Here is a 26,661-nt window from a genome sequence, read left to right on the forward strand (position 1 = left end):
AGAGCAGCTGGGGTGCTGCTGGGTTGGTCCCCGCAGCGCTGAGGTTTGGCGCTACCAGACCAACCCAGCAGCGCCCCAGCTGCTCTGTCCCAGGCGTCCCGATTCAGCCGCTGCTGAAACTGACCAGTTTCAGCAGCGGCTGACTTGGGGACATCTGGGGCAGAGCAGCTGGGGTGCTGCCAGGTTGGTCTCGTGGCGCCAAGGGTCAGCGCTACCGGACCAACCCGGCAGCACTCCAGCTGCTCTGCTGCAGGCGTCCCCGATTCAGCCGCTGCTGAAACTGACCAGCAGCGACTGAATCAGGGACTCCTGGGGCAGAGCCGGACTATCAGAAGGGAGGGCTATGAGGGGATCTAGGGTAGCATCCTGCCACCCCACCCCAGACCCCTCATAGCTCCCCCTTCTGATAGTCCGGCATATCTGATAATCCGGCACCCCCTGGGTCTTAAAGGTGCCGGATTATCGGAAGTTTACTGTACTTGTTTTCAAAAAACAGAACCTGCCCAGTTGGATTCAGACCATTGCCTTGACTAGTTGTCGTTTGAAACTGAATGCCCAAATTATGTCAAATAGCACTTCTCTAAATATCTCCATAGATGGGCCCTATCCAAAAAACCTATGTCAAAACTAAGCATTTGACCAAGGGAGAAATTGGCAGACGAGTTACATTCACTGCCAGACTTTGTTCTTAGGGCTCCAAGACTATTTCCAGCTCAGTCCAAAAAGGAAGCTTAGGGAGAATAGAGGGAAGACTTGCTCCAGGATCTGTAACAGGGTTTCTAACTCTGTAACCTCTTGCTTCATAGTGAGCTAGCCAAATAATTTATAGGGAAGAGGAAGCAGAGCAAACATCCTTGTTTTTTTTTTTAAATCCCCTTTCCATGTGTCTCTTTCAAAAGAGAAAAATGTAGTCATCATTTTTTCTTCATTCTCTACTTCAGAGGAGGGTGATTTCTACAATTCCATCCTTAAAGAGGAAGAAACCTAGCAGAAAGTCCCTCCATATAAGCTGTTAGAATATTTTCATTCAAATATGTTTTATTTATTTAAATAATGGAGCAGCAAATTGATGAGAAGAAAGAAGAGGGTTGTAAACCTACTCTGGCTAGGGGAGGTAGAAGCTTGCTCACTGCTGAAGAGAATGGTGCAGTGTACGAACTTGGTTCCTGTGAACATCTGCATCTACACTACATCTACACTACATCCATTGGAAAAGGAGAATAGTTATTTCACGGTACCTCAGGGTATACTTCTATTGGGGACAAGATAGAAATGTAGAATTTTATTGGTGCAGCCTTTTGAACATAGGCCAGGTTTAAAGCAAGAAATGCTTTATTTACCACTGCTTTGCACCTTGTGAAGTCATTTACTCCAGCACCCAAGTGAATGTGAAGTGGGTGAAATAATGTCAGAGTTAGCATTTTAAATGCACTTTTGCATCTTTGGCATGTTAGATAAGTGACTACACAATGTAAAAGGCCGTGGATAATCCGGCTCAAAAGTTTTATTTTTATGAGAAATCTTAAGGATGGCAGCTACTTCTAACCATCCCTGTATAGGCCACTTCATGATCATTTATTACAGTAATATTTAAGACAGGGAGAATGGCATATAGCTATTTTAAAATGAAAGAAAGTGAGTAGTCTTGCTGTCTGAAGTAATCCTCTATAGTCTCTGAGCTCAGTTACTTGATCTACCAGCGTATTTTAATGGAAGATTGTAGCTAGAGAGCAGCCACTTCATCCTCCCACTAGAATTTCTACTTGTATTTGAAAGGTTGCTTACTAGTATCGAGTGATTTATGATAAAGTGAAATGATCCTTTATGTAAAGTTCAGGTTTTCTTCATGATGCCATTTGATAAATAGAAAATTACAATGCATTAAGAGAAATACCATTGTAGAGCACTTTCTGGAGATGGATAGTTCCTGGAAAGCACATCATGTATATTTGAAAATATCTGAATAATTGGGAAAAAGGAAAGATTCTGCATAGCACATTATATTTCACGCTTAGACCTCAAAGCTCCAGTTATTCTGATCAGCAAAGTATATGGAAGGAAGGCTCACTTTCAGCTACTAACTTGGTTCCTAATTGCATTGTTTGGAGCTGTAGATGTTTTATATTCATAATAGTCTCACAATTCAGTTTATGTAACTAAAGATAATTTATAACATGACTCTCTTCTCCAAACAAGAAAAACTGATAATTGTAAGCAGTAATGAGGTGGTTGATGGCCAGCTATTTGATAGATATGAGGAGTGAGAGGCATCAAGAATTATGGAAACGAGCTATTTTGGAAAACAGAATGTAGCAATAAATGAAGTTGTTTTAATAAACAGTGTTTAAGATTCTATAATTTCCACTCCAACTCATGTAATGAAGTGGGTTATACCCATGAAAGCTCATGATATATTTGTATGCCCACACCCTACACAGTGAAAGGTGTGGTGTTCCTTTTAACACACTAAGCAGACCTACAGCACCTATGGGTATGTCTACACTTGCACCCTCTTTCGAGAGAGGGATGCAAATGAAGACATTCAAAATTGCAAATGAAGCTGGTATTTAAATATCCTGTGCTTCTTTTCCATATTTGTGTTATGGCGCTATTTTGAAATAGTGCTATTTCGAAATAACAAACACTGTTAAGACGCGGTTATTTTGAGAGAAAACTTAGGGTTATTTCGAAAGAACAGTTTTCTCTCGAAATAACCGTATCCTAACAGCATCTATGATTTTGAAATAGCACCATAATGCGCATATGCAAATGAAGCACGGGATATTTAAATGCCGGCTTCATTTGCAATTTTGAATGTCTTCATTTGCATCCCTCTCTCGAAAGAGGGTGCAAGTGTAGACATACCCAGAGGTGCTGTAGGTCTGCTTAGTGTGTTAAAAGGAACACCTTTCACTGTGTAGGGTGTGGGCATGACTTTTCCAACTGAAGTGTTCTAAGTGATTTATTGAATTATAAACAGAACTCAGATAAGTCTTTAGCTGTTTCATGAGCAGGAAAATTAAATATGGTCCAGTTAGTGAGATTATAGTAGTTCAATATAGCTGTTTTTTTGAATCCATTCTCCTAGTGCAGAAATGTTGAGGGCAAAAATACCTCCCTACAACCAGTAAAATATATACTAGATAGAGGCAGTTGATCCATCAATAACTCAAGCCAGATACAGAGGCGACAGCTCAGGGAATGCAGGTGACTCCCCAGGAGCCGGTATGCACTGGGAGCTGGCTTTTTTACATACCGGGAGCCTGCATGTAACCATGAAAGTTAACGGGTAAGCTCAGATTCATCGGTTAACCATGTTACGGTTTCACATCACTACGTTCAATTACAGTTGGATTCCAGACAAGTGATTTCAGTTAAGTTTTAGAATTTGTTTGGAGAGGGGTATTGCAAACCGATAAGGCCAGGTCTTTGCTCTTCGGTATAGTTCTGGTTCTTATGAGTCAATGGGCGTACTCAGAAGTAGCAAGGTGTGATGCTAGGTGTTTTTGTAGGATAAAAACCGTGTTGTGAGCTCTTTGAAGTTTGGATCTGTCTACAGACTCTGAAGCCATGTATTAATGTGTTCTGGGGCATCTAGTCTTGTAGGTAGTGGCACATACAGTATGAAACTTTCAAACCAAGAGAACTTTTATCTGTTTTTACAGGTCTCTGTTTCATTTGGATAGCATGGATCCTGTTTTAAACTGTCATTTAAAATACCCATAACCAACCACCTGTTGTTTTACTTCCCTTCCTATTTTCAGTGGTGTCAGTTTGTGACTTTGTTTACTGTCTGTGTTGTTTTATTGCTTATTTTTACTGTTTTATGTTTGTGCACTATTAATCACATTAAGGTTCTGTCTACACTGCCCCCTCTTGCGCAAAAAAAATGCAAATGAGGTGAAGCAGGGAATATCACTGTGCCTCATTTGCATAGTTAATTAGGCCTGTTTTTGTGCAAAAGGGAGCCGTCTACACGGAAGAACGGCTCTTGTACAAGAGGGGATTTTTGCGCAAAAAAAGGAGCTGTGTAGATGGCTCCTTTTTGCGTAAAAGCCTCTTGTGCAAAAACGGAGCCTCATTAATTATGCAAATGAGGCATGGCAATATTCCATGCTTTGCCTCATTTGCATATATTTTTTCGCAGAGGGGGAAGTATATACATAGCCTAAGAGTTGACATCCCAAAGAAGCTGTATAAGCCTGAGTGAATGCCTTTTACTTTCCAGTGTCAGTAAATATTGTATTAATATTTGCAAGGAGAGAATTACTATTTCTAGTTGACTCATATATTCGTTTAGCATCTTAAAGCTGCGCTTATGGGAAGATAATATGCACGAAAGAGGCATAGTTTTATGAACTGCAAAAGTCTGTAGATGTTTCATTTTTTTGAGAGCTCCTTTAGTGGAGATTTTGAAGATTTAGTGGTCTATGGGACTAGGTTGTTAAATTGAGAGTGATTTTTGAATTGAGCATTTTAAATAAATTCTATCGAGAGAGGTTTTTTTATTAAGCCTTCTGAAGGAAGGGGCAGAGCTGCAGAAGACTAGGGAAAACATTGGAAAACGTATAAGCTGAGGTGGTCTAGGGCAGTGGTCTCCAACCTTTTTAAGCACAAGATCACTTTTTTAATTTAAGAGCAATCCAGGATCTACCTCAAACCCAAACATTCTTGTCCCACCTTCTTTCTGCCCCTTCTCTGAGTCCCTGCTCCTGCTCACTCCATCCCCCATCCACATTCACTTTTATCATTCAGGGGGCAGAAGGCTGAGTGCAGGGGAGGGGGATGCAGTTTCTGATCTTGAGCTAAAGGATTTTGAGTGTGGGAGGCACTCTGAGCTGAGCCTGGAGCAGGGAGTTGAGGTGCAGGAGAGGGCTCATGGTGAAGGCTCTAGGAGGGAATTTGGGTGGAGGGGGAACTCAGGACTAGGACAGAGGTTTGGGGTGCAGGACCGGGGTCAAGGTTCAGAATGTGGGCTCCAATTGGGCACCACTTACCATAGGTGGCTTCTGGATGGTGGTACAGTGGTGCTAAGGCAAGGCCTACCCTGGCCCTGCACCACTCCCAAAAGCAGCCAGCAAACTCCCTGCCCCCCTCCCCCCTTGTGGAGATGGAGGAAGGGAGGAGAAGGGCACCCAGATATCAGCACCCCCTCCTCTTCTTCCCATGCGTTGCACAGCAAGGAGAAGGCTCCCAGGGAGTGGGAGGCAGATCCAGGACAAAGGGCAGGAGCAGCATGGCAGTAATGAGAGGGGAAGATGAAGTTCTGGCACTTGATAACCTCCTGGCTAAACCTGTCAAGATCATCTGTGAAAGGCTCCAAGATCTACCAGTAGATCCCAATCTACTAGTTGGTGACCACTGGTCTAGGGGAAACTAAGGAGTGGGACCATTTGGGGAATAAGGTAGTAAAAGTAGTGGGAAACTCATGGTTACTCTTATACATATCTGAGACCTCAACCCAGAGATGAGGTAAAATTTGACTTCAGAGCCAGCCAGTATTCTGCTAATGTGATGGTGTCTGAGACCTTCTAATGACTTTTTGTCTGTGGGTACATCTAGACTATGTTCCTCTTTTGAAAGGAGATATGCAAATTTGGCACTAATTTGTATGTCTTCTTCTGATCGCTTTTTCGAAAGCGTTTTTTTTTGAAGTGAAAGCAGATTAGACAGGGTTTTTCAAAAGAACTCCCTTTTTTCGAAAGAACCCTTCTTCCTTAAAAAATAAAGTGTACAGGGTTCTTTTTAAAAAAGGAGGGTTCTTTAGGGGGGAAAAAAAAGTCTAAACTGCTTTCACTTAGAGAAATTGCTTTTGAAAAAGCGATCAGAAGAAGATTTGCAAATTAGTACTGAATTTGCATATCTCCTTTCGAAAGAAGAATGTAGTCTAGATGTACCCTGTGTATAATTCAAAGGAAAATTTATTGAAAATCACTTTCCTTATTGCAGTTTGATTTGTGGGCATTTTAAAAAGAAATCTTTATATGAGAGTACCTTGTTTCCTAAAGGAAGGAAATGTAGATATCTTCGAAAGCCCTCTCTATATTTAAACAGTACATTAGTCCTTACCCATGCAAACCAAAAAAGAAGCAGTGCCATTTTTGAGGGAGAGATTGATTAACCCACAGGCATTCAGAAATGCAGAAACACATTTGACCATGGAACACAAATTTTGGTTTTATGAGGGAGAGAAATGTTCATGTGTTTAAGAAAGTTAGCATGAGGTAGTGACAACCAATTGCTTTGTAAGAAGAGATGGAAAAAACTGTTAAATCTCTCACAAGTTTGCCTTTCTAAACAGAATGTAGTACTACCTCGGTAAGTGAAGGTTTTATTAGGTTACAGTTACTAACCATATCATGCTGTTAACATGAATAAAAAATGCTGATACTCATTTTTTCAGTTTATTCTGCATCATATGTGAGACCTGATAGAAAAATAGTTGGATTTGCAGTACATTTGTGACACAAACCAAAATTCATGTTGCTGCTGCGTTGTGTTTTATTGTGCTGAGGTGCAAAAATGAAATTTTTCACCATGAACAACTGTAACACACAATTCTTTACCTGTATTATTTCTCATTTAAAAATACGAAGCGTCCAGAAGCTAATGATTGTGGTTCAACCTTCCAGCTTGCAGCTGTTTAATTTTGCAAACTACTTTCAAGTACTGTCTGATGTTTTTGTTTGTGCAATTTTTTGCATTGTAAGTAAATGTTTATTGGTAAATTTACCTTAATTTTGTCAGAATTGTATTTATTTAAATTGATTTTTGTTTGCCATAGTTATGATATAACTTAAAAGAAATGGAAGAAGAAACTTTTGGCTGTCCTGGTTCAAATCTGGTCAATGGTGATGCTGTCTATCACTTGTCAGAAGTCTAGTGACCTGTGTGCAAGTTGTTGGTGCCATTCTGGTGAGTCTTGGACAGGTGTGCTCATGTGACTAGAGCCATCGTCACAATTCAGAAGTAGGGGTGAATTAAGACAGTGTGGTGCTCCATGCCAGAGATTTTCAAACTCTGGGTCACAGTTTGTAAGGGCAAACTGCTAGCTGGCTGCAAGACTCTTTGTTTACCTGCACCTTCACAGATACAAGCGATCACAGCTCCCGTTGCTGCTGATCACTGTTCCCGGCCACTGGGAGCTGTGGGAAGTGGTGCGGACTGGGACCCTGCTTCCCATAGCTCTTATTGGCAGGGAGCGGTGATCTGTGTCCAATGGGAGTTACGATCCCCCATATCTGCAGAAGTGGCCACCTAATGGTGACCTGTAAAGGCAAGTGACACAGATTTTGAAAACCCCTGCTCTCAGCTTATGGGGGCAGTTATTCTCTGCCCTCATGCTGTGGCCTTTCTACTCCTTGAGGGTAGTAACAGGTTTCACAGTTATGAAGAATGTGGAAGTTCATGACATTTAGCAGTATTGTTTCAGTGTGTCTGCAGACTCAGATGGGTATTACTTATACACTCAATTTATGTTTTAAACTTCTGTTTTCATCATCAGGCGCTAGGAACCTAATTTTGTGAATGAAAGCAGATATTGTTTCTAATAATCAAATCACAGTACCCTGAGTCCTAGGCCCCATGAAATAGACCTGTAACTTGTTTAATTCAGACCTGATTGGATTCCCTGTTGATAGTTTGTAGACACATACCAAGTATATAAAGAATGAGGCTGTGTCTAGACCACACAGTTCTTCTGGAAAAAGATACGCAAATTGCGAACCACAATTTGTGTAGCTTTTTCCACTTCTTTTTTCAGAAGAGGCTTTTCTGACATTTGGCCCGTCTACACTGGGCCAAATGTGTGGGGGGAAAAAAACCTTTTTTTAGAAAATCCCTTCTTCCTCGTAAAACGAGGCTTACAGGGATGCCGAAAAACCTTGTTTGCTCTTCCAAAAAAATTTTTTTTCGAAAGAACAGACGCATTCCTTGGCAATTAATTGACCTTTCACTATCAAGATAAATAGGCCAATGGTGGGAAGACAGAAGTTACTATAGAGAACTTTTTTCTGGGTGTCTGGTTGGTGAGTCTTGCCCACATGCTCAGGGTTCAACTGATCGCCATATTTGGGGTTGGGCAGAAATTTTCCTCCAGGATAGATTGGCAGAGGCCCTGGAGGTTTTTCGCCTTCCTCTGTAGCATGGGGCACGGGTTACTTGTGGGAGGATTCTCTGCATCTTGGGGACTTTAAACCATCGTTTGAGGACTTCATTATCTGAGGTATAGGTGAGAGGATTATTCTAGCAGTGGGTGGGTCAGATTCTGTGGCCTGCATTGTGCAGAGGGTCAGACTAGATGATCATAGTGGTCCCTTCTGACCTTAAAGTCTGAGTCTATGACACGGCAGAGTTTTTCCGGGATACTTCCAGTTTCCTGGAAAAACTCTACGATCTAGATGTACCCTGAGCTAGTCACTTGTCTCTAGAGGAGGTCCTTCCAGGACAATCTTGAAGCATGATTGGAACATTTCACTGATACAGTCTGTATGCTAATTCACAGAATGGCTAAAATACATTCATGTCTCCTATGCTGTTAGTTTGATATTATTTGCATTAGCATCCATTTATCGTACTAATTTATTTATTTATTTGTTTATTTGTGATTTGGTATGAGATTTCCTATCTATATTTGAAATCTAAACAGTTTATATGGCTTCAGCAAGTTAGAATCTGTCCTTTACGTGTATGAGGCAGTTGGATGAGATTTTTTTCTTTTCTACTCATAATGGTTGACATGCCTGGGGACATAAGTGTTTAAAATTACTTCTGTAAATATTTACTGGAATAGCTTTTTAAAAATGGTAAATTCATTTTGCCTTTGGAAGCATGTTTTCTTATAGGTCCTTAAAAGAAACACCAATCCTCAGGTCACAGTGGTTTTATTGTGGGGAATCAAATAGCTGGTTAGTGGTTTCCGTTGTTTTTTGTTTTTTTGCACTGAATGTTTTAAAACAAGAAATTAAGTGAGAATTCTGCAGCATACTTTGCAAACTGAAATTGCCATATAACTGAGCACATCTGCAACCTTTGAGTGGTGAAATGTTTTTTGTAACTCAGAGATCAGTAGTTTCAAAAATAATTAGTTTATGGGAGAAGGTTAATGTGAAACATTAGCAATACATTAAACACTGAATATTGTTTCCTCACACTTGGAGAAATTGTTGTGTGTTGCAGAATACTGTTTTCTCAAAAAAATAATAATTAATTAGAAATCTGTTTTTCCTTTCTGTTTATATTGCTGGCATTTACTGTATTCCCCTACTTTGCCACGAACAGTATTATTTCTTTTGTGGCTTGCCATTAGAACAACCCTCTAAAATTTGGGCTTTATATATTAACAGTATTGTGAAATTAATTTGAAGGAAGTTGAACTGTTGTGTGAACATGTAATCCAGTACTGTTATTTCCTATTAAAGGTTAGTGTTGAACAAAGAAAAAATAGTGAACATAGTAGTAAGGGTGTAAAATCTTATGTAATTAGTTAACTGTTTAAACTTAATGTTTAACTGGTTAACTGATTAAATGGTGGGGGAGGGGAAGCTGCTCCAACCCTGCTGGGCTGGAGTGTCCTTTCCTACCACTTGCCATGGCCAGGCTGGAGCGGCCACCTTGCAGCAAGCACTGCTGCCACTTCCAGACAGGACTGTCGGCTCTTAGTCCATATAGGCTGGGGGACAGCAACCCCGCGCAGTGGCCTGTCAAAGCGGGCAGAGGGTTGCGCCTCAGATACTAGTTATCAGTTACATGGATACTAGTTAATCGGTTTTTTGATAAAATCTCTACGTAGGACCCTAATGAGTGAAGAAAAATTTGTGCTGCATAAAGTAATTTTAGCAAGCTGATGTAAATTTTGTAATCTAGACATTTTATTTTGTGAGGTGCATCTAATAAGTGACAAATTTGGACAAGATAATGATTTTGACTTTTTGCCAGATGAATACCAAAAATTATTTTCCCTTCCCCCTTCACTTCCAGATAAGGACATGTATGCGAATATTTTTGTTCTCTATTTCTGGTTTCAGTTTTGGAACTGGTTATATATCTAATCTGCACTTAAAATTACTTCCACTTCTAACCTCGGCAGGACTTTTTTGGGGTATTCAGATAGAAAGAACATAATTGGATTTATGCCCAGAAACACTATTCAGATAGCTTTGGAGATGTCATTAATTTGACAGCTGCCATAAGAAATCGTGCGTTTCAGAGCACTGTTTTAGGGTTGGAGTATTTCTCTCTCCTGTTCTTTCCGCTGACTTGGTATGATAAAATTTATAGATAAAATATCACCAAAGTGCACTGAGTCAAATTTATACCGGCCAAATCACGGAGATAAAATTGTAATGACAGTTATGATTTATTAATCATTATCATAATTCAGTCTCTATATTTTTATTTGGGTACTGTATGGGTCATGGAATATTGGTGGTATTAGTCAGTGCTGATAGCAATGCCTGTATGAGTTCCATTATAACTCATATTATGCTAATATTTTCCATACTTGCTCTGTCTTATGTTGTCTATTGTTTTGGAAAGATTAGGCTAACGCAATTCAACCACTTCTTATAGTGAGCCATGGAAAAATATGTAGACCTTTTCGAGCCTCTGGCTTGTTTCTCCTCTCTAGAGGGAAATTCAGATGTTCATTGGTATAACTGAATCTCCTATCACAAGGGGAAAGATGTACCATCCAGACTGAAGCACTACATCTCACATCATGGGCTACAGGACTCTGACAATTTTTGAGACTCGTGTATTACGTAATATTTTAAAAAATCAACTATAAAATGGTATAATCTAAAATAAGGAGACTTCTCTTGTGAATATCAGATAAGAGGTTAATCTAGTTTTTGCAATGTATTTTAGAGTACTTGCTTGTCCTAAAGAATAAGGGATTATCCATTGCATCCCTGAGAGGAGGGTTGGGCAATAGGCAGCCCATGGGCTGCCAGACTCTGTATTTACCTTGGTATTCACTGGTACAGCTGCTGGCAGCTCCTGTTGGCCATGGTTTGCCATTCCAACATCTCCCATTGGCCGGGAATGGTGAACTGTGTGCAACTGTGAGCTACCATACTATCCGACTCAGGTAAATAAAGCATCCGGTGATCTTCCAACCTGTGCAGCTCCTTGCCAGAGGATGCAGTGAAGGCTAGAACTTTAACAGGGTTCAAAAAAGAGCTAGATTGATTCATGGAGGTTAGATCCATCAATGGCTATTAGCCAGGTTGGGTAGGAATGGTATCCCTAGCCTCTGTTTCTCTGGAGGTGGGTCACAGGAGAGGGATCACATGAGGATTACCTGTTGTGATCCCTCCTTCTGGGACATCTGGTGTTGGCCACTGTCGGCAGACAGGATACTGGGCTAGGTGGATCTTTGCTGTGACCCAGTATGGCTGTTCTTATGTTCTTAAAGGTACATTTCTGATGGAGGTCAATGGGGCTGGGCTATTTTATATGTAAAGCTACTAAGAAATGTATGTATCAATACCATGATGGCAGTGCTTATATTATGTAAATAATACCTAATAATAATTGCTAAATGAGACCACTTCCAAACCTGCTTACAAAAGGGCCTGATCCAATTTCAACTTTAAACTAGGATTGGGCCCAATGCAGTCTGTTGACATTACCAAGAAGATCCAGTTAACATTTAGTCACCCTTCAAAAATATAAGGCACCAATTAGTAAAAGCCCCACTGTTTGGTAGAGGCCATCTTTGATGAAAATTGGAGAGATTTTGAATTGACTTCTAACAGCAGCACTTTCTCTCCCTGGATGTGGGGTCTTTAGTACAGGTTTCACTTTGGTGTCAGAATAATTCAGAAATGTGTTGCCACAGCTAATTCCATTCAGGTCTTACCAACGTGCAGCCAAAAGACAGAAAAACAATCCCTTGAAACTGAAAGTCAAAACATCTCACCTCTTCACAGAGCTCACAAAGGGCTTATTTACCAATAATAAAAATCATGACAGTCCTCTCTGTAGAGCATGGCTACTCAACATGTGGCCCACATCCCGTTTGTTTGCGGCCCGTGGTGCAGTTTGGGTTTACACGGGGCTCAGCATGCGGCCTGCGGGTGGGATCCTTTGAACATGGCCTCCACGGGGGACACACTCCACAACAGCAAGTCAATATAATGGTCTTCTTTTGATATGTACTTTAGTAGTTAAATTCCTGAATTGTCATTGCTCATTAAAAATGCTGTCATATGGGTGGAAATTAAATATTGCATTTTATTAATATCAACAGAACTGACTTAAATGGGGTTTGCATGTTGTGTAGTCTTGCCTTAATCTTTATGTTCATGCCCGTCAGTGTGAAAGAAGCTATTTGCATATATATATTTGCATGTATATGCAACCACACTTAAGTTGCAGCCCTTGTCATGTGTTGTGAGTATCATTGTGACCCCAGGGGCTTCCAAAGTTGAGTAGCCCTGTTGTAGTAAGACGTTACATCTCGCCTCCCTGTGGACATGCCATGTGTTTTCACGTGGCATCTTAACACACTGCTTAAATCAGGGGTGTCCAAACTTTTTTCAAAGAGGGCCAGATTTGATGAAGTGAACATGCGTGAGGGCCGACCATTTTGCCTGACATTCTTTGAACCATTAAAATTAAATGCAAATTAACTATTTTATGCAAAGTTTATTGCAAACGGCATACTTTTCATTTCGTCACATGGATGACAAATCTAAACAGGTGTTAAATCACTCTGCCTTTCATATCTGAAGGCCAGATGAAAAAAAAATCCAGGAAGCTGAAATATATGTCAGGAACATTGTAAAGTACATTACATATTATTGGTAATAAAGGTTGTCTGTCAACTTTTAAGTTAAAAAAATATGAACAGGAACATAACACCAAGTATACATGTTGTGTCCAAATATATTTATAACTGATTTAGACCAACTGACATTAACTGAGATTTTACAATGTATTCATCTCAATACATATGGATTCGTTGGGGGCCATAAAAGATAGATATTGCCAAATTACCGTATTAAACCGGAACACGGGCCGCAATTGGCCCGTGGGCCGGACTTTGGACATGCCTGGCTTAAATCATCAACTGCTTGGATGAGGAAGACTCTTAAAGAGTTTGTCCATCATCCACACTGGAGTGACACAGTGGTTTCACCACTGTGGTAACAGACCCAATCTCTCTTTGGGCTTTTGTGGAGCCCAGGGCTTTTGTGGAGCCCAGGGCAGTCTCTCAGGGTTGCTCTTTTTCAGTGATTCTGAAGCCTTCTGGCCTGTGGACCACTTGACTCCATTTACACCTTTTTTATGGACCATCAGCTCCTAATGGAAACTCACTGTTAACTACATAATTACTCCTGAGCCATTTTGCTAGTGCTGCTGCTAGAGAGAACAGTTTAATTTAAGTTATTAAACAGATTAATAGTTTTAACTTTCTCAGGTTAGTTCATCAAACTTCATTTTAAATAAATAAAATATGAATGTATGACCAACACAAAAGGCTTCAATGTTTTCTTTATTTATGGCAGAGGTGAGGAATCTTTTTTGGCTTGGGGGTTGTTGACCCACAGAAAAATCAGTTGGGAACCACACAAGTGAGAAGCAAAAAACCTCCTCCAACCCCCCCCCCCCCTCCCAACTTTCACTGATGTGGCCCCCAACTGAGACAACTCACTTCTCTGGCGCTCTGGTTCCACGGGGTGAGGGGAAGGGACAGGGAGGACTGAGGTTCAGGGCTTTCCATAGCCAGATTTACTCATTAGCAAGTATAGCAATGGAGATATGTCTGTCGGGTACTCTGGCAGGATCTGATACAGATTTGATTTGGGATGTCCTGGTCTGTGGGGGAGCTTGCTTTTGATAAGCATGGAGAGGTTTGAGATTTGTTTGACGGCCAGAAAAGATAGTTAAGGCAAGATTTCTTTGAGGATGGGGTCTCCTTTGAGTATGGGTTGTAGTTTGATGTTACTTTTTATAGGTTCCTGTGTAGTGTAGTAGTGACAAGTGTGCTTGCCAGGTGGTGTTTTATTATTGATTGAAGCTTGTTCTTGTTCAATATTTGGGTGGCCAATTCTATGATGCAATCTTTGCATCCACCAAACAAAGACACTCCACCAGGGAAGTAATTTTCATCAGCTAAAAATTGCCATTTTTTTTCTTTGCTTAAATTGGCCTTTTTTTAAAAAAAAAAATTCAAACTGGGCTAGCCATTTCTGAGAGTATTTCTTAGCATTTTGGGAACACGATATTACCAGTCACAAATTAATGGATTTGCAGTATGTGAAATGTGAGACATCCTTAAGTTTTGAAATGTAATTAAAAATGGCAATGACTATTCAAACCCTTCATGGTCCCTTCGAAAATATTATATGACTAGGGATGCAAGTGACTACTCGAGTAGTCTGTATTGGAGGCAACAAAGGGGAGGGAGCAAGAGCCAGTTCCCCCCTATGACTCCTACTACATTAACTTAAATAAGTTCTGCCACACTGTATTTTTCTGGTTGTACAGATTTCCATATGAAACTTTCATAAGGAAATCTGTAGAACTTAATCCATAGATAAAAATCCTGAGGTGAGTTTATTGTTATAATTGAAATGTCTGCATCTTTGCTGTTTCAGAGACTCCTTGTGAACATAATTTTATTGGGGATTCCTGCCTCTTTCTGTCTGGATCCTTTAAAGGTGTGCCAAAGGTGAGTTAACTCCAAACTCAGTCTTATAACTGACAATGATAGGAAGATAACTGGCTTAATTATTTGGTATTCCATTTATTTAATGTACTTCGGTGCTTATAAATTGTTAAGCTACTAAGAAAAGTGTTAAAGCATTTTCCTCCACTGATCTGAACCAACTAAATTTTAGCTCTCTCTTTCATAAGTGAATAGAATCAGATTAAAGAATTAGATCTCACTAAAGACTATATTTGGCTCTTGCTCTTCTATATTGTCTAATACCTTGCTCCAGAATTTTCTTTTTTTACAGTGCTCAGCCAAAGTTTGTTAGCTCTGATTTATTAATAGGCTCAGCATTGACTCCTCTTGGTTTCCTAAAAACTAGATCCATAAAATAAGTACTGTTGTATATAGTGTTTAAAATAAAATCAGAATTTTGTTTCACTTGCTTAATGTACATAGCCTTCTTATAAAGGAGTAGCAGAATTGCGTAAAGACTTCATCTTACTTAGACCACAGTTTACAAAACATAGAACTGTACTTGGTACATTTTAAAATATTTTTTGGCAGTCTTCAAAGACATGAGGTTGTCCAATTAAATTGTGTTTTATGCAGGATTTGTTGTACAAAAGAATCTTGTTAATTCCTATTTTCCTAATCCACACAGCACACCATTTCCACATGGCAACTGTACTCTGTCACCATGGTTTAGCAGAAATGTATTACCTGAATGCTGTGTATCAGACCAAATTATAGAATCATAGGACTGAAAGGGATCTCGAGAGGTCATCGAGTCCAGCCCCCCGCCCTCAAGGCATCTAGCCCAGTATTCTGTCTGCTGACAGTTGCCAATACCAGATGCCCCACAGGGAGGGAACACAACAGGTAATCCTCACGTGAGCCCGCTCCTGTCACCCATTTACAAACAGAGGCTAGGGACACCGTTCCTACCTATCCTGGCTAATAGCCATTGATGGAGCTAGCCTCCCTGAAACTATCTTGCTTTTTTTTGAACCCTGTTAAAGTCCTAGCTGTCACCACATTCTCTGGCAAGAAGTTCCACATGTTGGCTGTGCACTGGGTGAAGAAAAACTTCCTTTTGTTTGTTTTGACTGGAACGGAACTTATTAAATAAATGCACAAATGTACTTAGTAATACATTATTTTTACTTTTTGATGTTTGCTTGTTTGAGAGTAGAGTTTACGTGTACCATTTAAAATAAAAACAAAAACAAAATACACAAAATTTTCCTTGTGAAATTTAGGAGGAGTATGCACGCATAGATACTTTTTTTTGCATAACTCTAATTTTTTTTTATAGCTAGAGGTAAAAGTACTTAAATAATTGGCTGTTTTCCCAAGATTTTTAGCCCCATATAACAGTCTTGTGAGGTTGAGAATGAGCATTTGAATTAAGATTCCAAAATGTGTCATGTTTGCCCCTTATTCCAAAAGGCTCATTTAAAGTTGTGGCCTCTCCAAGAAAAAAGACGTTTAGCTTGTAAATGGTGTTTTTTGTATTTAAAGGCCAAATAGAGGGCAATGTTACATGCTAAATATGCTGAAATAATTCTGTGCAGTTAAGGTAAAAATACCCTATTGTTAACTCAGATTTTCCTTTTTGAGCAGGAGGGGATTTTCTGTCACCTTAAATGTTATTTTCATAAGACTTTTTTTTTTTTTAACTGATCTAGTTTGGTGGAAGACAACATTAAAAGATTTTTGTACACAAGGCACTGATTCATGTTTACTCTTAAACTGTGATTAGTACCGTTGGCATTTATAGGATAATTTACACAATTAAAATTAAGGATGTGCTTACATGCTTTGCTGAATCAGGTCCAAAATACATACTTAAGTCAAAATTAGGTATATATGGGTAAATCTGTGATTCACTTAGTTGATTTTTTTTTGCAGCCACATGTGGCTTTCATACTTTTTAATACATTTAAATATAGGACACATTTTGTGTATGTTGTAACATAATTACATGGCCAACATAGTATATTCCATTGAACTTTGTGGTTTTCAATACATTTTACTCTATTACAGACACTTTAGTTTGTCTAAAAAATTAATATAATTTGAATTCATCTTGTGACGAGAACATCTCTGAATTCAAATTTTACGATTTTTTGAGATAACACATTATTGCAAATAACAGTCTATTCCAGCATCAGGACTATTGATGTAAAAGAGTAGTTGATTAGTTGACTACCTAATAAGCCTAAGCTTATCCGGCAGTCAACTACTTGCATCTCCTCTCCTCCCCCTGTGGCCTCTATATCAGAGGCATCGAGGGGGAGGGGCAAAGCTGGAGCTGATTTAAAAGCCAGTTCCCTCTCACTGTCTTTCTCTGTGGTGATAGGGGAGGCAGGGGACACAGAGGCGCTGCGGCTCTACCTTTTAAATGTTGTAAGAGCCACCCGGCTCTTAATACATTTAAAGGCAGAGACGCAGCACGGGATCCAGGATGAGCATACCCCCACTACAGCTCTGCAGTTTAAATGGAAGCCTGGCTCCTACCACATTTAAACTGCAGAGCCTCAGTGGCCCTTTATTGACTAATCGTGTACTTGATACAAATTGACACAATTAGTCATGTACATGCTACTTAACATCCTTCATCAGGATGTATGTAAATATTGTCTGGTTTAGAATGTAATATGAAGAGTACTACTCTGCATGTTTAAACTGGGGAGACTTGTCACTAATTTCTTTGAATGAAAAAAAAAAAGGGTTACATTTTACAGTTTTACAAACTAAAATATTTTGGATAATATGTGTATGTATACTGGCAAGAATTAATTTGACCACATAGAGAAAATGGAGGTATCAAAAGATTTTATTTAAGAACATTTTTCTCCATAATCCATACAACATAAGCTAATTAGGTCTTTTAATAATATACATATACAGAGAAGAATTTAAGGCCACGCTTACACTAGCAGAATTTTTGTTGCTCAAGAGTATGAACCCCCCGAGTGAGGTCATTTTCTCCAGCATAAGTGGTAGTGTTCACAGCAGTATGTTGATGGGAGACCCTTTTTTTCCAGCGACATAGCTACCTTCGCTCATTGTTGATGGCTTAATTATGTTGATGGCAGAGCTCACTCCTGTCAGCACAGAGCAGCTACATGAGAGACCCTTATAGTGGTATGGCTGCATTGGTGCAGCTGTGCCATTGTAAGCTGTGAAATGTGGATATGACTAAATTAGACAAGTTTAGATGTAAACTGGTGAAAATGAATATTTAGAAGCTGTGACAAATTTCAACAGGCTTCCCAAAATGAGGTTACATTGGGTTGTGATCAGACTTCTTCAATAATTATTTCTGCAGTGCTTATTTCAAGACAGTAAAGTACAAAAGTAGCTCTAAATAGAGGGCACTCAACACCTTGCAGAATCAGGCACTTAATTGTTATAGCAGCTTAAATGTGAACTCTGTTGTTCACTTAAGGAGAAGAACTATAAACAAAAACATTTAGTAAAGCTAGCTGATGACAGTGGACACTGGAATGCTTCTTGAAATTTACTATGTTTGGGCATCCAAGCGATTGAGAGTTTTTTAGGATTTATGACAAGTTAAAACTTTAAAGAAAATATTACACACACTTCCAGCTTGATGTTATACACATTTCAGTGTTATATAAATTGGTAAGAGGATAAGGAGTACAAACCAAGTACAGGCAGTCCCCGGGTTACGTACAAGATATGGACTGTAGGTTTGTTCTTAAGTTGAATTTGTATGTAAGTCGGAACTGGTACGTATTGTAGGGCAGGGGTGTCCAAACTTTTTTCAAAGAGGGCCAGATTTGAAGAAGTGAACATGCGTGAGGGCCGACCATTTTGCCTGACATTCTTTGAACCATTAAAATTAAATGCAAATTAACTATTTTATGCAAAGTTTATTGCAAACGGCATACTTTTCATTTCGTCACATGGATGACAAATCTAAACAGGTGTTAAATCACTCTGCCTTTCATATCTGAAGGCCAGATGAAAAAAAAAAATCCAGGAAGCTGAAATATATGTCAGGAACATTGTAAAGTACATTACATATTATCAACTTTTAAGTTCAAAAAATATGAACAGGAACATAACACCAAGTATACATGTAGTGTTCAAATATATTTATAACTGATTTAGACCAACTGACATTAACTGAGATTTTACAATGTATTCATCTCAATTGAAATAAAAACTTGCCTACACTAATGTGAAGGGTGAAACTGAGATCTGGACTGCAGCACATAGGCTAGGTCTGGTTCAAAGGCAGTGGTTTTGATGCGCAAAATGTCACGCAGGTGAGAGTCATTTAGTCTTGTCCTCACGCGGTTCTTGTTAAAGTTCATAGCAGAGAATGTCTTCTCACACATATATGTTGAGCCAAACAAGCTCAGCATTTTCTTAGCCAATGTTCGAATCTCTTGAAACCGGCTCTTATCCAGTTGGCGGTAAAAGTTCACAAGAGAGAGCTGTTGGTGACGACTGCGTAACTCGCTGTCACAATGCAGCTCAATGAGCTCGAGCTGCAGCTGATCTGGAGCATCATCGGGGTCAACAGAGAATGGAGAGGAGAAAAGGCTGATCTCCTTTTCAATAGCTGCAAAATCCTGAAAGCGCCGTTTAAACTCCCCAGCCGGAGATGCAATGTCTGCTGCATACCTGCTCGTTTGCGCACTGATATTGTCCTGTGGAAAACTGTTCATTATTTCCTGCAACGCTGAAAAATGTATGGTATTGGGCTGTGTTTGTGACAACTGCCTTATGAAAAGTTGTAGCTTTGTCCCAAAGGCTTTGAGGTGTGAATAAAGCTGGTTCACCACTGCATCTTTCCCCTGAAGACTCGTGTTCAGTACATTCAGATGCTTTGTTATGTCAACTAGAAACCCCAAATCAGCCAGCCAAATAGGATCAGATAGTTCTCGCATTGGTTGTCCCTTTGTTTCCAAGAATTCTCCGATTTCCTTTCTGAGAGAGTAGAAACGCTACAGTGCAGACCCCCGACTGAGCCATCTTACATCGTTGTGATATAAAACATCTTTGTATTCAGCCTGGATGTCCAGTAGAAACTGTTTAAACTGGCGGTGGCACAGGGCTTTAGAGCGAATAAAAGTAATAGTCTTTAGCACCGGTTTAATAACATGATCATATTTGAGATGTTTAGCACAGAGAACTTGTTGATGAATGATACAATGGAGTTTAATAGCTTTGCCTCCTTCTTCGATCACCTTGTTACAGATTAGGGTTGATAATCCACTTCATTCACCAACCATGGCAGGTGCCCCATCAGTAATAATCCCAGTAACTTTGTTCCAAGGCAGTTTCATGTCATCTATGGCGGAACTAACAGAAACAAATAAATCTTTTCCTCTTGTTTGGTCCGTAAGGCTCTGGAGGTCAAGTAGCTCTTCAGTCACATTCATTTCATCGTCCACCCCTCTCATAAAAATCAGCAACTGAGCTGTGTCAGATAGGTCCGTGCTTTCATCACAGGCTATTGAAAAGAAGTCAAAATCCACTCCTTTGGATGTCAACTGTCTCTTAATATCTGATGAAATCTCTTCAATTCTCCGTGCTACAGTGTTACGAGCCAGGCAAATGTTGGCAAACTCTTGCTTCTTCTCGGGACAGATATTCTCAACCATTTTCATAACGCATTCTTTGATAAAGTCACCCTCAGCAAAAGATTTGCAATTTTTAGCAATTAACGTTGCCACCTCATAGCTCGCCCTTGTGGCATTTTCATTTGACTCACGGGCTCTTATGAAAAATTGCTGTTGTGACATTAAAACAGCTTCAAGTTGCTTCAACTTTTCACTGCGGTCGTGCCCTGTTAGCTTGTCGTATGTGCTATGTCTCGACTGGTAGTATCTCTTGACATTAAATTCCTTATAAACAGCCACAGTCTCTTGGCATATCAGACAAACACAGTGATTCTGTATTTCAGTGAAGAAATATTCCACTTTCCATCTGTCCTGGAAGCGGCGGCCCTCACTGTCAACTTTCCTTCTCTTATTTACAGTCGCCATTTTTTTAAATTGACCAGAAGGGGAAGGGATCATGTGAGCGCAGTGCCAGAGGTTTAATACACTGCCCAAGTAATACACTGCACTAATACACTGCCCAACAAGAATTCTCTTGCCTTTGTGGCTGTTTATGGTGAAGTGTCTAATGATGAGCTCGGGCGTGTTCGCAGCTCCACGTGCCTGAGCCCGCCAGGAAGCTGACAGTGCGCAGGGCCAATCACAGATACTGAGAGATTTCCTGATCTCAGCAGCTGCGGAGTCCGTCCCCGCACTCTCAGCCCCAAGGCAGAGGGCCCGCAGGGTCGGAGGCGGGCGGAGAGCGCAGGGCACGCTGGCCTCACGGCGGCACGGGGGCAGGGCGAACCCGCAGCCAAGTGGGGGAGCGGGGCTGCGGACGTGCCCTACATGGCAGGCTTTAGGACTGAAGCGGCGCCGCGGCCGGAAGCAGCGCGCTGCGCGCGCCAGTTCAGAGGAGCGCTGGGGAGCCAGGAGAGGGGGAGGAAGCGGGGGCTGTCCCCACACTCTCAGCCCCAAAGCGGAGGGCCCGCGGGGTCGGAGAGCGCAGGGCACGCTGGCCTCACAGCGGCCCGGGGGCAGGGCGAACCCGCAGCCAAGCGGGAGAGCGGGGCTGCGGACGTGCCCTACAGGGCAGGGACTAGGAGCGCGGCGGCAGCGCGGCCCGAAGCGGCGCGCTGCACGCGCCAGTTGAAAGGAGCACCGGGGAGCTGGGAGAAGCGGGGGCCGTATTAAATCCGACCGCGGGCCGCAATTGGCCCGCGGGCCGGACTTTGGACATGCCTATTGTAGGGGAAACTCTAGCCAAACATTTCTCCAGAGCTCAGTTTTATTCTCCCACACCTCACTCTCCTCAGTCCTTTATTCTCAAGCTGAGGTGTCTGCTGAGAAAAGCCGCTCCGCGTCTCCCTGGTCTGCTGAGGGGGGTGCTTGCTTCACGTCTCCCTGGTCTGCTGGGGGGAAGCAGCTAGTGCGGGGTTGCCTCACCCCGTTTGTAAGTAGGGATCTGATGTAAGTCGGATCCATGTAACCCGGGGACTGCCTGTAGACACATCATGCCTCATCAAAAAAGGAAAGGTTCAGGCCAAATCCACACTAAAACGTTAAGACAACTCAACTGTTTTCATCAGAGGTGTGAAAAATTAAGCCAGCTTAATCCCCAGTGTAGGCAGGGCTAAAATGACAGAAAAATTCTGCCTTGCATCCCTGTGGAAGTGCACCGAACTCCACTGCTGCTGGACTACACTTGTGGCCCCCAGCTGAGGGGACTTGACAGCTATCCTGCCTCTTTCCCCAAGCATCCCTCTATTCCTACTTCTTCCCCTCCCTTCCTGATCTGGAGCACAGCAAATGAGCTATTTGCCATGCTCCAGAAACCCTGGGAGGGTGGGGGAAGATTTGCTGAGTATGGAGGAAGGAGGCAGAGGACAGAGCGGGGGCTGTACTTGGGGGAAGGTAAAGACCCTTCCCTCCCCCTGTCCCACGGGTCAGGGCTGCAGGGACTCATGGGCCAGCAATCATGTGTGGGCCGGATTGTGGAACTGTTCAGGCCACAGATGGCCTGTGGCCCGTGATTTTGAGACCTCTGCTCTAAATGCTGCATCGCTCCTGGATATCTGACAAAGTTAAGTAACATCAGAGGAGGAGTATCTTGGAATGCTGAAAGCATCATGATTGGTCTGGTGAATAGTTATATATTTGATTCATCCAAAGGCTGGACTACTGACATATGAAGTTTTCAGAGTCTAAGAATTGGGCTGACAACTTCGCGACTGGGGATTTTGGGAGAATTAATTGGTTTCTAAGTTGACGGTGTTAACCACTCCGGGGTTTTGGGATGTAAAGTGGAAATGCAATTAAAAATAAACTTGCACATTCCCAGCAGTGCTTTGACATGCAGTCCACAGGTTTTTTTTTATGAATAACCTTTCATACTTATACTGTGCAGTGAGTAGGGGGAAAAGAAATGAAGCTATCATCATTTTACTAATTTCATTTAAGGAGCGAGAGAGAGCAAGAGAGAGCGCACATACCCGTTCCAAAACCAGGAGACTCAGACTAGAACCTCAAATATATATGTAACTTGTCTGTCAGGATCAGTACTGAGACCTCAAAATGGATGTCAGAAGATAGCTATTTTACATTATTCAAATCTCATCTAAGTTAAGAATAACGATGTTGCTATTTGTACTGATTCATTGTGGGGACCAGGAGCTGCTGGGAATACTATCAGGAAGAATTTGGGTTCTTCATAGTCAGGCTTGAGAACATGTCAGGTGTCCTTTGAATTATTACATTTTGTTATCAGGATTCTAATATTGATGCCATAGTATTTGAATATTTTTTTCCCTCTAAACCAATGGTAATAAAAACTTGGTGTATTCACAAATCTTGTATGGGTGCAACACTAAGAATGTGCCATCAAAAGGATGCAGTCTTTTCACCATCTGACTCTTCTCTACTACCACCACAAAAATTGCAAAGGCTCACATGGATCAACCCCAGTTTCTGTGGTTTGCTCCCCCATGAATGGAATCTTACATGCCATATTTTATGCAATGGCCACCTTGGGACTCACGGGTGGCCTATAAGCCCACTACTCCTGCACCTCTTCACCAGCCAGAGCACAGATACATTCTTCACTAGGATCTCCAGGCCCATCTATATCTAGAGCTACTTAAGATCCACTTGAGGTAGAGCAGGAACCTGCACTGGAGATGGAGTCACTAGAGCATAACTCTTCTTCAACTCTAGATGATGCTGTCATGCCACCAGCACCAGCGATGGCGGATGACTTCAAGCAATTTCAGGAGCTGTTGAAAAGGGTGGCAGTCAGCCAAGACATTTCTTTTGAGAATGTGCAGGTGACCTAACACAAATGCCTGAAGATCCTCCTACTTTTGGTGATATCAAAGATTGCACTCCTTATAAATGACACCATACTGAAACTAGTTGATGTTATGTGACAGACACCAGCCGCCACACCACCTGCCTATAAGTGAGCAGGCCATAAATATTATGCTAAGAGCATGAACTTATTTTCTCACCACCAGCCTTTCCCCCGTGGTTGAAGTAGTGAACTGTTGGGCAGAACAATCCCAGCACGGGTCCACAGCACAGGAAAAAGACCTCAAATGTTCTCTTGGGTCTCAAGCTCTATACCAGGGTGGCCAGCCTGTTAAGAGACGAAGAGCCAAAATAGTGGTGGATAGAGAGCGAAGAGCCATGTATTCGGAGGGGACAGGGGACGGGGGGGAGTTGTTGAGGCGTGAAAAAAAAAGCTGTGCTGGGGGAAAATAGGTGCTGGTACACCGTCGGGGGCATACCATGACAAAAAAAGCACTGGGAAGGGGTGAGAGGTGCAAGCTCTGGGAGGGAATTTGGGTGCAGGAGGAAGTAGAGAAATGGATGCTGGCTCAGGGAGGGGGCTCCAGGCCGGGGAGTTTTGGACTCAGGTGTAGGGTGGGAGTGCTCTGAGGGTGCAGGAGTTTGGGCTGGGGTGCGTGAAAGGCTCAGGGCAGGGCAGGGAGTATGATGGGCTCAGGACACAGATTTGCAGGGTGTGGATGGTGCAGGAGTGTTGTGGCAGAAGACTGGGGATGTGGGGGTTCAGGAGTTTGGGGATGTGAGAGGCTCAGGACAGGGAGTTCCAGGGTATGATAGGCTCAGGTTTGGGGCCTGGGTGGGTGCAACAGTGTTATGATGCTGCGGCCAGATGGGGGCTTGTTGGCCAGGCTTCATTTTTAAATAAAATATTATGTCAAACACAAAAGGTTTCAGCGTTGTCTTTATTTCTGAGAAGGGCAGGGAACCTGTTTTGAGTCGGGTCACTGGCCCACAGAAAAGTCAGTCGGGGCCACACAAGTGAGATGCAAAAAAACCCAAACCCAAGCCTCACTAATGTGGCCCCAACTGTGCTGGTGTGGGCAGGGGACAGGGTTCTGGGCAGGGTACTCGTGGGGGAGAGAGGGGTCTGGCCAGGGAGTGGGGACAGAGACATCTGGGGATCCCGGGTCTCAGGAAGCGCGCTGGCTGCTCATCCCCTTCCCTCCCTCAAGCACTCCCCGCCCCGCTCTAACCCAATCCCCTTCCCTAGAGCCAGGCACCTTCCCCCCTCTAACCCAATCCCTCTGCCCCTGCTGTAACCTAATTTTTGGGTCCCAGAGGCGGAGCTGCCGCTACAGCCATGCGCGTCTCCCTTGAGGACAGGTGCTAGGGCGTGTGTGCTGAGCAGCTGGCCTTGAGATGTGCTGGCTGGGACGTGGTGTGCACCCCTCACCCTAACCCAATCCCCCTCCCCTCATCCAGACTAGAGCCAGGCACAGCCCTCCTCCCACACTCAAACCCAATTCCCTTCCCCCCACTCTAACCTAATTTTTGGGTCCCGGAGCCCCTACAGCTACACGTCTCCCTCCAGGTGCTGGGGCGCGTGCACTGAGCAGCAGCTTTGAGCATGAGCTGGCTGGGACGCCATGCACATCCCCCCCAGCCAATCATCCACCCTAGAGCCAGATGCCGCCCCTCCCTGCTCTAACCCAATTCCCCTCCCCTGCAACCTTATACTTGGATCCTGGAGCTGCCGCTGGTGTCACCGCCACACCTGGAGCCCTCGCCGCTGCCTGCCCTCAGCAACTGGCTGCTAGCACGTGCAGGCTGGGATGCTGTGTGCGTCTCAGCCTGCACGTGCAGGATATGATGTAATGCGCTGGGGGTCGTGAGTGGAACGGAGTGGGCCATGAGCACACATGCGGCTCAAAGCGGCCCGGCCCGGTCAGAGCGGTTGACCTGAGCGGTTCTGGATTCCGTCCCAGTTCCGTCAGGAGCTGCAATTATTTTCTTCGCGAGCTGCGGGTTGGCCACTGCTGGTCTATAACTTGCAATTTAGTATTGCCAGTTAAACTGTTCTTCTTGCTAGTGACTTTGGTAACTATAACAAACTATTTGAATTTACCCCTGATGTTTCTGAGGACACAAGATCACATTGAAAGACTCCAGGGCCACTCTGCCCACACTGGGAATATAAACTCCCCCAGACTAGAGAAAGCAGAACCAGAAATCCTCACTTGCAACAGTACAATTTTCCACAGTCTAAGCCATATGAGACTAAGAGGAACTGAAGCAGAACTGCTAGACGCAGACAAAACCAGCTGGAACAAGCCACATCCCAACTATTGGTTGCAAGCCTTAATTTTTAAGGCTTGGTCAAGGGTCTGGGCGATCACTCCTTAACACTAGTGTCTACTTGTCCATTTGGCTGTTGCCTCTTATGCTTCTACCGTGCTTGGCAACAGATCACACAGGACCACTGGGCCCTGGAACTAGTAGTCGGGCTATTCAGTCCTCTTTATTTCATGTCCCTACCCTTTCCCCTTCCCCGTTTCTCTTCAAGGACCCTTCTCGTGAGCACCTAGGAACAGAGGAGTCTCACCTCTTATAGTTAAGTGCAGTGAAACCAGTTCCAACACAACACAGAGGAAAGGGATTCAAAATTCAGGATGGTCATTTTGAGCATAATAATATCTGCATTGTAACGAGGATTGGTTGTTAGCCCACGACTTACAAGATGCAGACTTCCACATTTCAATACATCTAGCCCACAGACTATTTCTACGATTCACAGTGGGGCATAACCAACTTCCAGTACAGAGTGTTATCATTCAGTCTTTCTACAGCCTGGGAGTGTTTTCCAAAACTCTTGCAGTAGTTCTGAGCTGCCTACATGAACAAAGAATCATATTTTTCCCATACCTGGATGACTGCTTTATCAATTATATGAAGAGACACAAATGGCCATATGGTTTATCATCACCCCCAAAGACTAGGACTGCAAATAAATTTCCAAACATCCACTCTGATACCTATGCAACAGATAAAGTTCATTGGGGCTTATGTGGACTCGATTCTGGCCAGAACATTGCTGCTGCACACCAGATTCCTCCTCATCAAACACATCGT

The 26,661-nt window shown here is 42.5% G+C and overlaps 1 protein-coding gene across 2 annotated transcripts in view; it reads left to right on the top strand.

Annotated features, from left to right (window-relative positions):
- NCK2 (NCK adaptor protein 2) overlaps positions 1-26,661 on the top strand; it is a 129,772-nt gene that overhangs the window by 29,365 nt on the left and 73,746 nt on the right. For both annotated transcript variants that reach the window (XM_075917651.2, XM_075917655.2), the window contains exon 2: positions 14,607-14,680. The gene's annotated coding sequence lies outside the window, so the exon portion shown is untranslated. The remainder of the gene's footprint in view (positions 1-14,606; positions 14,681-26,661) is intronic.

The sequence above is a fragment of the Pelodiscus sinensis genome, chromosome 1 (assembly GCF_052426305.1).
Source record: "Pelodiscus sinensis isolate ZL-2025 chromosome 1, ASM5242630v1, whole genome shotgun sequence".
In the NCBI taxonomy this organism is placed as follows: Eukaryota; Metazoa; Chordata; order Testudines; family Trionychidae; genus Pelodiscus; species Pelodiscus sinensis.